The sequence below is a fragment of the Poromitra crassiceps genome, assembly GCF_964638095.1.
Source record: "Poromitra crassiceps genome assembly, contig: HAP1_SCAFFOLD_661, whole genome shotgun sequence".
In the NCBI taxonomy this organism is placed as follows: Eukaryota; Metazoa; Chordata; class Actinopteri; order Beryciformes; family Melamphaidae; genus Poromitra; species Poromitra crassiceps.
Window position 1 is genome coordinate 27,371 of NW_028151747.1, and position 12,663 is coordinate 40,033.

At 43.2% G+C, this 12,663-nt stretch overlaps 1 long non-coding RNA gene across 1 annotated transcript; it reads left to right on the forward strand.

Moving 5' to 3' along the window:
* Window positions 1-775: 775 nt before the first annotated feature.
* Window positions 776-5,975, forward strand: LOC310771127. Its single transcript, XR_014552385.1, has 3 exons — window positions 776-883; window positions 1,202-1,325; window positions 5,887-5,975. It is a non-coding gene; the product is annotated as an uncharacterized lncRNA (long non-coding RNA).
* The last annotated feature ends 6,688 nt before the right edge of the window (window positions 5,976-12,663 follow it).

Genomic DNA, 12,663 nt, shown 5'->3' on the forward strand with positions numbered 1-12,663 from the left:
GATGTTTGTACTCTATAGACCAGGAAATAACTGGGAGCCTGTAAGATGTTTCCCACCTGCTGCTGCAGTGTCCTCCCTGAAATCCATCCACAGCTTTCCCCCACCTGGATTTCATCTGTCTCCCTCTGCCTCTATGCTTCAGGTAAAATCTATTAGACTTCTGAGTACAAACTTGCTTGAATGATTCATAATTCACTGTATGAGAGAGTGACTGAGACGCTTTTATAGAAATGTCAGAGAAACCTGTATGTAAGTCATGCCTTTGCATATCTTTGCCAACAGCTACAGTGTGTCTAGCCACATATGTTCCGCTGTTCTCTGTTCCTCTGTGATCCACTCTGAACTCGCGTCACACAGCATAGCATAAGGAAATTGGGTTTGGGCGGCAGTTAAAATGATATTCCTGCATGAAACAACCTTTAAAAAGCAGTCTTTCCACAGCCTGTGCTGAATTTACAGCAGGGTGTTTGATCTCACTATCATGGTGCACGCGTCTGAGCAAACATACAACATTGCAGTCACACGGATACGGCAGCACATTGATCAAATCATCAAATCAAGTGTTGAACTTGAATGATTTGTGTCTTGTAAGGACATACAGGCTAGGCACCACAAATATGGTGCATGACAGAAATAAAACTGATCTATCTAGTATCTATCCAGTGCACCTGGGAAGTAAAACTTCATGAAATATTATTATATCTTTGGATCCGCGATTGGACGTCGGAGACGGGTAGGAGAGCGTTTTGAACACTCTACTCCCCCAATTTCCTTATGCTACGCTGTGTGATGCTAGTTGAGAGTGGACCACAGAGGAACGGAGAACAGTCAGGCTGGGGACCTTCAACCTGCCTCTCGTCTCAACATCGCCCAGCAGATACAGGTAGAGCTGTTGTGTGGTGTGTTTCATTTCATGTTCACATGGATGACCAACAGAAGTTTGATGACCACTATTGACAAAGGCGCATTATCTCACAACACTACTATAGACGGTTTTCACAGAATGGCCAGTCCTCCACTTTAATGATTTTTTTAATGCAACAGGAAGTGAGCTGGGGTTCAATTTAGAATGTTTTTGTTGTCAAGTTAAAACCATTTATAATAAGGCATTATGACTGCATACAACCACACATAACATTACACTGCGTCATTGTATGGTAACACACTTGTCTGCTATCTTGTCTCTTGTGTCTGCTTCCAGGGCCAACCAAGTGATGCATCTGCCTCCCCCTCTGTCCAGCCAATGGACACCTCCACTGCCATCCACTCCAACTCCTCACACCTCTTCTGCCCAGTCTGAGGACAACAGCCCATGCTGGACCCAAGTAAGAAAACATCTGCATCTCACACTGGATATGCAGTACAAGCAACTTAAAAAAAAAATCTACTCCAAATTACAGGATTATTATTAACTTGTTGGATTAAATGTGGATGCAGGGGAATGTGATTGGCTCATTGTTGTTATACAATCTCTTTACTTCCACGGTGATAGACAGCTTGAAGTCTGGCATTGTAAGTGTGTATCTAACTTCTGTATCATGATGTACTTACTGCCGGGCACATTATAGAGAGCCAAAGTGAACGTCACTTCCTGCCTTTCTCTCGGTACGAGCATCTGGAAAAATATGAATGGGGGTGAATGGTGAGAGACAATACTTTTTTGATCCCGTTTGAATTCTGCCACGGGGTACACATGTACATTTGTCAATTTAAAAGATAACTTTGCAAGTCAAGAAAGTCGCAGTTTGTTCTGAAACTGAAACGTAAGGTTTAGTTTTGTCAATCAACTACATCTCTCGTGTCTCACAATACGTCACACCATCAACAACGTGGACTGGCAGGAGAGATGTCACTTATGCGACTGGTTGTGCATAGTCTTTCTGATTTATAACTTAGGGTTAGGGTTAGGCACAGGGTTAGGGTTAACCCTAACCCTAACCCTAACCCTCTGCACAGTTTTACCACAAACTGCGACTTTCTTGACTTGCATGGTTATCTTTTAAATTGACACAAAATTACATTTGTACCCCGTGGCACAATTCAAACAGGATCAAAAAAGTATCGTCTCTCGCCGTTCACTCCATTCATATTTTTTCAGATGCTGGTACAGAGAGAAAGGCAGGAAGTGACGTTCACTTTGGCTCTCTATATAATGTAAATCCAGCTTACAGTCCCTGGCTGGCTCACTATGCTGCTTCCCAGCCGGGGAGAAAGGCGCTGCCGTCATGCCACCAGGAATGAGCCATGAACCGCGGATGGGACATTGTGAATAGCGATATTCTAGAATGAGAGTTATGAAAAGCCAATTAAGTTACATAGGCCTTGGCATTAACATTAATCCAAGTAATCTTTTGCATGCTTATCTGCACAGATATGGACATTTCCGGTGATCTGTGCCTCCTTGTGCTGTTTGATGCCCGCCCGGTAGTGATGCGCGGGTCACCCAGAACCCGCCGGGTCCCGCGGGCTGGGCCGCCCCGCAGGCGGGCTGGGTTGGCAAATTATGAAAATATCGCGGGTGCGGGCGGGGCAGGCTCAGAACGTGACAAAGCAACATTATTAAATAATTTAGAGCAATGAAACACGCAGAGTAATTAACCTTAAAGACGTTAACTCTCTCTCGCATGTAGGTACACACAATCAGACAGACTCCTGCTGCACTCTCTATAGCCTACATGGAGTAAAGAAACGCTTCAATGAGGTAGCCTATGTGCTCTCAAAACAAACACTTTGGAAGGATTATTCGCTGTAATTATTATTTGAAGTGTCCATATAATGCCACCGCAGATTTTCTGTTGTGGACTCGACTGTGATCTATTTGTCAACTTTACTGCAACGTGAGTAGGCTGTGAACAATTGAGTGCGCATGAGGTAATTAAAAGAAATCAGACAGCGAGTCTGGCCGTATCTGCAAGCCGTGTGCGCACCTGCTGCACTACTACGTTTAGCCTACTACTGCAACAATTGAGAGCGCATGAGGTAATTAAAAGAAATGGGGAAGAATAAGAACTGTTTCTGTAGCCTGCCTAGTGCCTACCTCTATACCTGCTACCTCCATTTGAAACACTGCGCGGTCACGCTATCCGCACTTTGGGGAAGCGTAGTCGGTCGCGCTATCTGAAGACCATGGATTAATTGAAGAAAGACCGACATGAAAGCAGCAGCGCAACTCATCCAGAGCAGGCCTAGGCTACAACTGTTGTCGCGCAGGGCAGCATGTGAGTGTCTGTGTGTGTGTGTGTGTCTGTGTGAGAGAGAGAGAGGGGGGAGAGAGACAGAGTTATTAGCTGCTTTGCACACCTTGGAAGCTCTGCTGTGCTCCTCCTGCGTCCGGAGACATATTACATTAAATTGGCCGTTGCGGGCTGCTGGGGTGGGCTGGGTTTTAACGAGCGGGGCGGGCTGGCTCCGATGACGGGTTGGGTTGGGGCGGGCCTTAAAAAAACCTGACCCGCGCATCACTAGAAAGTAGACATCATTATTGTAGTAAGCTAAATTATTTCATACTTGTAAAATAAAACTAGAGAAATTATTCCATTTTCGATTTGGGTCTTTCGAGAGGGGGGTGGGTCGTTCTCGCGTGGGATCCTTACGTCACCTGACAACTTGGTTTTCACTTTGAAAAACATGTCAAAGAAGCTGTCTGAGAGAGCCAAGTCATTAAAAAAATCGATCCTAACCCCTAAACTAAAAAGATTATTGCTCCTAAGGGACCCTAAAGCTGCGTTCACACCGACCTATTAAAGTTTTTCGCTGGCATCGAAAATACGCTCTCCGCCCGGGATGAAATATCCCAGCTCGAGCTAAATTACGCTGGCATCAGTCGCTCCCTGTTCAACGCTGATTGGCTGCCGTGTGAGAGTGTGTCAAATATCACACTGGCTTGGAACAAACCGCTGGTTATTGTGTGGCAACAAACCGCATTGACAGCTGACATGAAGGCTACGTTCACACAGCCAGCCTTAGTGCTTGAATCTAATCTTTTCCCACCTAAGTGACTCAGGTCAGTCTTTTTTATGACTGTGTGAACAGTACAAGTCACATTGAAAGTTACCTTTTTAAAGACGACCTGGGCTACTTTCAAATGTGGAAAAACATCAGATTCGAATCTGATGTTTTGGAATGTGACTCCGGTGTGAACAGACATCTTGCCCATATCTGACTTAATGCTTCAATGTGACTTTTACGTCATTCCAGAGCGACATTCGTCACTATTCTGCACTGGCGGGAGGAGGGAGGACCAGATTGTGATTACAAACATGGAGGACAGCTGCGAGGGAGGTAATCAGTGGAGGAACAGTGAGGTTTTAGACCTCATAAGTATTAGCAAGAAGTAGCAGCTATTGCTCCACAGAAAGCCATTATTAAAAAAAAATCTAAAAGCTCTCTTCCTCGCTATCATCTGCACCTATATTCCCTGTCTTCCACTGCACAATAACTTGTAAATTGAACCGTAAACAACAGATGAAACAACATCGTCAGCTACCGCCATGTTTACTGCTGTCTTCTTCTGGGTTTATGTAGAACAGCAGTGTGCTGCACATGCGGGTCACTTCAGGTCCGCGACCTGTTCACACTGGAGTCTGATATGGGCCACTTTTAAAAAGTCTGTGTGAACAGCCACACAAAAAATCAGATGTGAGCAACAAGTCAGATTCAAGCACTAATGTTTGCTGTGTGAACATAGCCGAAATGAAGTCTGTACTAGCTCACGTTAGGAGCACGCTGATAGGCTTAGCTTGTAAACAACTACAGTGGCTCGTAGTGGACAAATATCATGACATTGCGTAACGTTATAGCCCCCAGATGTCCGTCAATTATTGTGCCTGTTGACGAGCGATTTAAACAGAGCGACAGAGTGATTCCATAGGGTTGAATCAAGCGACAGAGAGAAAAATAAATATCTCGGTGTGAACACAGCTTTAGGAGCAAGAAATAAATGAGCACAGAATGATTAAAAAATGAGGAGGCTCTAGTTAGTCTCAAGAGATCAGAATGAGCAACAGATTTTTTTGCTATGGTTAGATGGATAACAGTGAAACTATGATCAATATAGTATTTTTTCTATGTTCTCCAATTGTGTTAACTATTAACTACTACTAACTTAACTACTTTATTCAGAATTGACATCACAACATACGTTTACTTGCATTTCACTTATGGTTATCCGCTTGTGTAAAGTAAAGGTAAAGTCCCACTGATTGTCACACACTTGAGTGTGCGAAATTTGTTCTCCGCATTTGACCCATCCCCTGGGGGAGCGGTGAGCGGCAGCAGCACCGAGCTCGGGAATCATATGGTGATCTAACCCCCCAATTCCAACGCTTTGATGCTGAGTGCCAAGCAGGCAGGCAAATGGGTCCCATTTTTATAGTCTTTGGTATGACTCGGCCGGGGATCGAACTCACAACCTCCCAGTCTCAGGGCGGACACTCAAACCACAAGGCCACCGAGCTGGTGTAAGCACACAAATTGAAATATATCATGAAACGACAATGGTTTAAGCAAGTGTACTCAAACTTTTGACTGAGTAATGGCTAACTTAAGTTCTGGCCAAGGGACAACAGTTGGAAATTAGCCATCTGGCTAACACTGTCACATTGACAGTGATGTTATGTGCACTGTAGTGCGAAAGCATGTGAACTAAGCACAAGGCCAAAACACATGCTGTGTGGCACTAAAAATCATTTTCCAAGGTTGGCAGGTCTGCTGTAGCAAGAGTGAGCAAAATCTCAGAACACTGGCAATTGTACAGGAAAGAGGAAATGTCACAATTAAAAAAAAAAAAAGATAGTGGAATATCCTCAACTGTTATGTACACAAGGCTGAATTAATTCAGTGATAAGCTCAGTGTCTTCTTGCCCCTAACTGTAACTTCTGTTCCAGCTACTAATGTTGGAGAAGACTTGCTGCACTCACTCTCCCGGGATGAAATCAACAATCTTTTTCCCGGTCCTGAAAACTTCCTGAGGCTGTATGGCACCTTGTGATGTGAGACAAAAGGGTCAGTGCAGGGAGCACGTCAGTGCAACACCAGCCCCCTGCAGGAAGCACCAGCACCCCAGTGCAACACCAAGATCACAGTGATAACATGTATGTGGTATTGCATTTAATATACTGTATGCATCTGTGAGTCTTTGGATGAAAACGTTAGGCCACGCAACAGCTTTAGTGTCTGTCCAGGGATCTTAGTATTCCATTCATTTGTAAGAGTTTGGAAACCTAATATTTCCCAATACTTTTTTCTTCTGATGTAACCTGCAGCCAGCACCCAAGTGCCATGCCGATCTGAAACCAGCAATGCCAGTCACCTGCAATGAGCACCGCAGAGCAACGCCAGGATAGCAGTGATGAAACATGTATGTATTTTTTAATACTCTGTATGCAATATTGCAACAATACATTAGCCCACAGTCCACATACCTTTTGTTTTTGGGTCATGGTTTCACTACGCATTTTATGCATAAGGAGAAAAAAATGCTTCCATTTCTAAAATGGAAGCATGGAAAATGGAAATGCTTATTAGCAAAAAATCTATTTCTGGTCTATAATATGAAAGTATAAAAAAACACTTGCAAATGTAAAAGTGCTTCTTAGCCATGACTACTTGTAGGATAACCTAGGTAATAACATTACGAGACATTGTACATTTTATTTTCGAAGCAAATAGATAGCCGGAGCTACTTTCCTGATAAAACAGGAAATGTCAGGAAAGTAGTCTCTTATGGGGTTGTGTTTCTGTGGCTTTCTCTTTAAAGCTGGAGTGAGTACATTTACAATTGCTGGAGTGAGTACATTTACAATTTGTTTATATAAACAAATGTCCATTACGTTCAAGGCATTGCCAAACAAGTTCCCACAATGCTGTATTTCTCAATATACCAGAGTTTTCAATCCGACACAGTCGTGCCCGACAGGTAGAAAACTCAGGTATACTGAGAAATGCACAGAGAGAGTTATGTGGTGCAGATAGGCTTAATCAGCATTGTGTGAAGTCGTTTTGCAATAGCTGAATATGTGCATAACATAAACATTTGTTTATGTTATGCACTCCAGCTTTAAGCAGCGAGGCCCAGTTCCATGTCTTTACGGTGAGACTTGTGCAGTATATTGGATACTGCATGCCTACATTATGTTTTGTACTTTGTCATTTTCACAATGACATAAGGAGAAGTGTTCACACTGTGATTTTTGTTTTAAGAGTCGCTTTATTGAAACTTGGTTTCAGTATCTGGTCAGCAAAAAAATTATACAAAATCTTTTTCTCCGATTTGATGTATAATGATTGTTTTAACTGTGATGGTTTTTCTAATTGGTAGTTTTCTAATCTTTTACATTGACTTTTGTCATCTAGGTTTCAGAAGACCCAAACGGTTTCCTGCGCCAACAACCTCTATCATCTCCAGTTGTGGTCATCAGTGAGGAAAACTGCATGATCGCCATGGGAGCATGCCAGTGGCGACCTTCGAAAGAAATCGGTTGAAAGAGGGACTTGTCTACCCGATGGCATATTATTATGTCCTACACCTCACTTACTCCAAGTGTGACTCAACAGTGCTCTCAGTACTGCAAGCTGAGATCCACCATGATGCCATCCGTGATGGACATTCAACCCCTTCCTACAAAAAGCCTATGGGCGAATGGAAGGCCTTCATGAGTGAGGTGAGTGTGAGAGAGTGAGGGACAGGCAAATGGAAGGCCTTCATGAGTGTTCTTTTTTTGGAGGAAAAATATATATTGGTCTGCCATCACTGTAGAAATGTCTTAAAACCTTGTCAATTGTTGTCTGAGCTTCAGTTCTGTGTTGTAACAGTCATGTTCTGCCATTTCACATTCAAGACCTTTTAAATGTGTTATTTTTTCGATGTGAATATATATGTTCTCAATCATGATGTTCATTTACGCTGAGTTAAAAATAATTTGCGTGCTTTTAAAACAAATAATTTTATGTTACATGCATGTGACATTGTGTCCATGTGGGGGTGTGCGAAGAGTGCTCCAAGTGGTGCTCTGCTTTAACTCCCTGTCGTGGGCGTCTCCCCCCCCTCCTCTCTTTCACTCATTCAGAGCTTCAACACAACAAACATGGCTGCTGTGAGCACATACGGTCTTGTCCGGTCTTGTCTTGGACATGGACAGAGCGAAATATGGGATTATTTTGCTTACGTTACATTGCTGACAGTGACAGGGACTGACACTACATAGCCCGTCAGTAAACAATGTTTAAAAGTGCGGAGGCGAACTGGCGAAGGGAGCTGACCAAACGCCGACAAACATCCCGACTTAAAAGAGCAACAGGTTAGCGAATGTGATCGATAACCTAATTACATTCCCTCAAATAAGTTTTTTATTTTGTGACGAGCAAACATTTTTCACCGTCAGTTTGACGAGGAAATGTGCTCAGTACGAGCGACCCTCTGCCAAGTAACATTATTGAGTCATGACGCTGTTTATTTAATAGGGTGATCTGGTTGTAAAAATAAAACATTTACATCAGAAAGACATTGAAAGCAGTGATTGATAAATGAAATCCAATGTTTTTCTACAAATTGCATCATTGGGAGGTTGATTCTGGCACTCAATATTAAGGGTGGGCAATATATCGATTTTATATCAATATTGTGATATGAGACTATACATGGCAAGGCTGTCCAAACCCTTTTGAATGGGGGCCAGATTTGATAATGTGAAAATACCTGGGGGCCAGCTACTTTCTGTTGTATCTGAATTCTGTTGAATTGATACAGTACATAGAAGTTATGGCAAACTTAGTCTCGACGCCAGACCCATGAGAGTTCTTACGCTGATACACTAGGTTACTGCATGCTGCAGAGCTCTCTCTGGGTCTGGGACACTTTCCCTCAGAGGGCTGGTTATGGGAGGGAACCGTTCACTTGGCCAGTCATATGCCAGTGATGGCTTCAGTCCTCTCCAATCAGTAACGACTTTGCGATCAGACAACACGGGAGGCGCAGCCCATTTGCTCTCTCATCGGTGCTACGACCTGTCACTCATTCAATTTCAACCCGCCTTCAAAACCAGCAGTGGCTGTTAACTGGCACAGACTCACTTATGTAGTATACGGAGCGCAGCGATTCAACGTAATATTTGAGTCTGGGGAGAGACTATGGCAAACTAAGACAGATGGAATTGAATGCTTATGGGAGAGGAGAGTGACTGCTGTGAGGAAGATGTTGAAGATGATGATGGCTAAGACACATCCTTGTTTTACTCCTACTTTGACGTAGAAGGGTCAGACTGTTGTCCACTTATTTGAACGTGGGCTTGCATGCCGTCATGAAATAGCTTTAGAATGGAGAGGAATTTGGGTGGGACTACAAATCGACTGAGTAGGTCCCAGAGTAGCTTTTGATTTACTGTGTCGAATGCCTTCGAGAGATCAATGAAAGCCATATACAGGTCTTGCTTATGTTCTCTGCACTTCTCCTGGATCCAGGCAGTGGTGGCCGATACAAATTGGCACTGACCTCAAACTATCCAATCAGACAAAAGTTGACATTTTCTCGGAAACGGAAGGTCAGATCGAGATGCCTATAAAGGACTATAATATATTTTCTCACCCCAAATCCATCCATGAGTCTCTACGAGTTACAGTTGCAGAGATACGTCTGCCCTGCATGCAGGACTACAGGAGAGACATAGAGGACAGCGAAGTTGGGGGTTTAAGTCACTGATCAAACACTCGATTTCAGTGATTGCTGTCAGAATATAGAGCCATTTAACACTTATTTTAACACAAAAACATTGCTGAATGTACCTTTAATGTGATAATCTAATTTCTTACGTTCTGAAAATAAATCCTGTTTTCTAAAATTCTGTATTCAATGTTGATTTTTTTCTTTTTGTGATACGAAAGTTTTGACATCAACCAGATTTAAATTTCTACCCATGTCTAGCCAACATTGGAGGCTGATGCCTAGCCAACGTTGGACGCTGATGTCTAGCCAACGTTGGGTTTTAATGGCAACCCCAACCAAAATTCTGTGTCTATATAACGTTGGAGGCTGATGCCTGGCCAACGTTGGAGGTTGACGTCAAAACCCCATGTTGAGTAGACATCAACCCCAACCAAAATTCTATGTCTATCCAATGTTTGAGGCTGTCTATCCAACGTTGGAGGCTGATGTCTAGCCAACGTTGGGGGCTGATGTCTGCCCAACGTTGGGATTTGATGTCAACCCGATTTTAATTTCCAACCAAAATTCTACATCTATCCAATGTTGGATGCTGATGTCTAACCAACGTCAGAGGCTGATGTCTATCCAACGTTGGAGGCTGATGTCTTGCAAACGTTAGGTTTTGACGTCAACCAGATTTTCATTCTCTAACCAAAATTCTACATCTATCCAACGTTGGAGGCTGATGTCTATACAACGTTGGGGGCTGATGTCAGCCCAACGTTGGGATTTGATGTCAACCCGATTTTCATTTCCAACCAAAATTCTACATATATCCAACGTTGGATGCTGATGTCTAACCAACGTCAGAGGCTGATGTCTATCCAACGTTGGAGGCTGATGTCTTGCCAACGTTGGGTTTTGACGTCAACCATATTTTCATTCTCAACCAAAATTCTACATCTATCCAACGTTGGAGGCTGACGTCTATACAACGTTGGGGGCTGATGTCTGCCCAACGTTGGGATTTGATGTCAACCCGATTTTCATTTCCAACCAAAATTCTACATATATCCAACGTTGGATGCTGATGTCTAACCAACATCAGAGGCTGATGTCTATCCAACGTTGGAGGCTGATGTCTTGCCAACGTTGGGTTTTGACGTCAACCAGATTTTCATTCTAAACCAAAATCCTACATCTATCCAACGTTGGAGGCTGACGTCTATACAACGTTGGGGGCTGATGTCTGCCCAACGTTGGGATTTGATGTCAACCCGATTTTCATTCCCAACCAAAATTCCACATCTATCCAATGTTGGATGCTGATGTCTAACCAACGTCAGAGGCTGATGTCTATCCAACGTTGGACGCTGATGTCTTGCCAACGTTGTGTTTTGACGTCAACCCGATTTTCATTCTCAACCAAAATCCAACGTCAGTTCAACGTTGGAGTCCAACGTCGATATGACGTTAAACTGACGTCCCGTGCCAGCTGGGTGGTGTCAAGTCTGATTTTGGGAAAAAAAAAAAAAAATCCAAAATCAGAGTGTTGAGACCAGAGAGGCTAAGACCGCATTGACTCAGTGCGGTATTCAGCCTCTCTGGTGTCAAGTCTGATTTTGGGGGAAAAAAAAAAAATCCAAAATCAGAGTGTTGAGACCAGAGAGGCTAAGACCGCATTGACTCAGTGCGGTATTCAGCCTCTCTGGTGTCAAGTCTGATTTTGGGAAAAAAAAAAAAAATCCAAAATCAGACAGAGTGTTGAGACCAGAGAGGCTAAGACCGCATTGACTCAGTGCGGTATTCAGCCTCTCTGGTGTCAAGTCTGATTTTGGGAAAAAAAAAAAAAAATCCAAAATCAGAGTGTTGAGACCAGAGAGGCTAAGACCGCATTGACTCAGTGCGGTATTCAGCCTCTCTGGTGTCAAGTCTGATTTTGGGGGAAAAAAAAAAAATCCAAAATCAGAGTGTTGAGACCAGAGAGGCTAAGACCGCATTGACTCAGTGCGGTATTCAGCCTCTCTGGTGTCAAGTCTGATTTTGGGAAAAAAAAAAAAAATCCAAAATCAGACAGAGTGTTGAGACCAGAGAGGCTAAGACCGCATTGACTCAGTGCGGTATTCAGCCTCTCTGGTGTCAAGTCTGATTTTGGGGAAAAAAAAAAAAATCCAAAATCAGACAGAGTGTTGAGACCAGAGAGGCTAAGACCGCATTGACTCAGTGCAGTATTCAGCCTCTCTGGTGTCAAGTCTGATTTTGGGAAAAAAAAAAAAAATCCAAAATCAGAGTGTTGAGACCAGAGAGGCTAAGACCGCATTGACTCAGTGCGGTATTCAGCCTCTCTGGTGTCAAGTCTGATTTTGGGAAAAAAAAAAAAATCCAAAATCAGAGTGTTGAGACCAGAGAGGCTAAGACCGCATTGACTCAGTGCGGTATTCAGCCTCTCTGGTGTCAAGTCTGATTTTGGGAAAAAAAAAAAAATCCAAAATCAGAGTGTTGAGACCAGAGAGGCTAAGACCGCATTGACTCAGTGCGGTATTCAGCCTCTCTGGTGTCAAGTCTGATTTTGGGAAAAAAAAAAAAAATCCAAAATCAGAGTGTTGAGACCAGAGAGGCTAAGACCGCATTGACTCAGTGCGGTATTCAGCCTCTCTGGTGTCAAGTCTGATTTTGGGAAAAAAAAAAAAAATCCAAAATCAGACAGAGTGTTGAGACCAGAGAGGCTAAGACCGCATTGACTCAGTGCAGTATTCAGCCTCTCTGGTGTCAAGTCTGATTTTGGGAAAAAAAAAAAAAATCCAAAATCAGAGTGTTGAGACCAGAGAGGCTAAGACCGCATTGACTCAGTGCGGTATTCAGCCTCTCTGGTGTCAAGTCTGATTTTGGGAAAAAAAAAAAATCCAAAATCAGAGTGTTGAGACCAGAGAGGCTAAGACCGCATTGACTCAGTGCGGTATTCAGCCTCTCTGGTGTCAAGTCTGATTTTGGGAAAAAAAAAAAATCCAAAATCAGAGTGTTGAGA